Genomic DNA, 2,766 nt, shown 5'->3' with positions numbered 1-2,766 from the left:
TTTATCGTTAAATATAAATACGCGGTGTTTATTTCGTAAAATTATAACGGCACCATCTATATGCTCCTTGGCGAAACTAACTGTTGACACTAGACTATAGTTCCAAACTCACAACGTGACTATCAAGACTCCGCTTGTTTTATTTATTTTTCTTCATGAAAATGCTGAATAATGATTGAATACAACGTAATTTTAATCGATTTTATTATTACTTCTTACCAGTCAAAATTCTCTGAATGTAAATAACATTAAGTACTTAAACGTTATACTACGATAAGACAATTCGGAACATCAAAAAAGAAAGAGATGGCATGATATAGTTCACATAGCGTTATCTCTGTGCTATTTTTAGTAAGGAATAGAGAATATTGGGAAATCATTCGTTCTTTCAATCACTTTTGCAATAATACATTACTTGGTTGACAGGTTCGTCATGGTACGAATATGAGTAATATTACTTACATTGAAATAAGATTGTTTTTGGAAAGGTTATGGTAAGCCCCCAGATCTCAAACCGGTTTATGCTGGGATTGATCCTAACTGTGCTTGAACCAGATGTTCAAGTTCAGCTGTTTGAAGATCATTAGCGCTTTTCTCAAATAGTATAGGGATCTATAAGTATGGGAGGGACCCATAATACACATTTTTTCTACACTCTAGCCAAATTGGATAGAGAATATATCGACCCCTCCTACGTAAAGTATCGTATGTCGAAATCGCCAAGTTTACAGGGGAGCGTTTTAAAGTTCTGGATTCACTGAAATAAGCATAACACGTGAATTTAGCATTTCTCACTTTTATTCGAGAACGAGTTTTAAAGTAACGAACTTTTCCGAATAAAACTGAGAAATGCTAAAGTCACGTGTTATGCCCGTTTCAGTGAATTCAAAACTTTAAAACGCTCCCCTGTCAACTTGGCGATTTCGACATACGATATTTTACGTAGGAGGGGTCGATATGTCAACAAACAAAAACATGTGATTTTTAGGGTTTTCATCTCAGAATATTTTACAGTTAACACAATTTCAATATTTTTTCCCGAAATTCGATTTGGTTATTGATGAAACTTAAAATTACGTGTGCGCTAAATATTGTTCAATAGAAATTTTCTGATGGGGTTTTAAAATGAGGTCCGCTGGTTCGTTCCATGGGTCTGGCACGGTAAGCTAGAAGACGTCGGTTCGAATCCGGCCGGATCGACGGATTTTTTTCTGAGTGTTCGTTCTTTGTATTAATAATTATTACTACACTAGTTTGTTATAATTATTAGTACAAAAATATTTATTTATTTAACATCTCTAGCCCGGGCCGGTAGCTGTAAAGTTACTTAGGTGACGAAATACTTTCATAGATTTCTCATAGATGGCGCTACGGCTAAAAAGTCGTTGAAAAATGAAATACAAAGATCTGACAACAAACACATAGAAAAATTCGTGAGGTCGGCTGGTTCGTTCCGTGGCTTAGATTTGCAAGAAGACGTCGCCGTCGGTACGAATCCGGATGGATCGAAGGAATTTTTTCTAAGTGTGCGATTTTTGTACTAATAAGTATTTTAAAATTTTGTTTCTTTTCGTCTACCTTTACCTACTATATTGCAGGAAGTGTTAATAGGTACCAGAAACTTTATTATCTTATTCATAAATCGTACGTATGAATAGGTATTTTGCAAACTTTGCAATAATTAGCCAAGTATAGCTATTTAAATTCAAATTACGTGAGCCAGAGCTAGTCTAAATAATGAGCATTGACAAAAATGCTCCTATGCCATCATTGGTTGCCTAGCAACGTAATGTTATTAAACATTTTTTTATCTAGTTTTAAGAGGCCTGATGTAATGTATGGTATACATATCCTATCCTACTTTACCTGTCACTACTCGCGTGAGAATTATTATTCCTCATCAGAAAGCTAGATCTCACATAGTAGTATAGAGTTTTAGCATTTTTCGTCAACGGGCTGCTCAGCATTATATTTAGCTCTCCTACCTGACCAATGTCTTTTAATTGATATTGGACCCGACAGCCCGCATGACCACATTCCAGTAAATGAAGCATTTCCTTCAACTTGTTACTGAATTGGCATTGAGGGGATTCTGCCCTTCTCATGAAAATTTATTTAATGGAATGTGACCAGATCGCAATCTAAGAGCAATTATATCTATCATAACTAACATTATTTAACATTTACTCCCAATTGGGCGATTGGTTAGTTTACGCCTTGATTTATATTTCAATTTTCAACTTTCTTCAACAGCCCGGTCCAGAATTGTGGATAGAAACAAAATCAGAAGAAGGCAAGTCGTATTACTACCATGCTCGTACTCGCGAGACCACATGGACCAGACCACAGGAAAGCCCAACGGTCAAGGTCATTACACAGGCCGAGATGGAAGCTATGGCCAGCACAGGTATGTGATCTTTAGATAGAACAACCTTAATTGCATCAGCGTGGCCAACTACAGGGCGAAGTATCTTGGAGTACCGAGGTTGCCCCACGAAGTCTTCAGCAAACTCAAAATGAATGTATGAATGATATTTACTTACTGTCTATCTTTTTTGAAGACGGAGTAAAATGACGTGTCAAGGATCACTTCCTCAACTCCTAAATTTCGTCTGTCCTCTACTATCCTTTCATTTATTTCCTACATTTGTACTTCATTTTTCTTTTTCTATTAAAAGTATATAAGCATTTAATATTATTGTGTATTTATTGTTATGTATGTATTAATAATATTATTGTTATTTGTATGTATATGTATATCTATCT

This window comes from Hyposmocoma kahamanoa, unplaced genomic scaffold (assembly GCF_003589595.1).
Source record: "Hyposmocoma kahamanoa isolate Upper Pololo Valley unplaced genomic scaffold, ASM358959v1 272, whole genome shotgun sequence".
In the NCBI taxonomy this organism is placed as follows: Eukaryota; Metazoa; Arthropoda; class Insecta; order Lepidoptera; family Cosmopterigidae; genus Hyposmocoma; species Hyposmocoma kahamanoa.
This window is presented reverse-complemented; position numbering follows the sequence as displayed.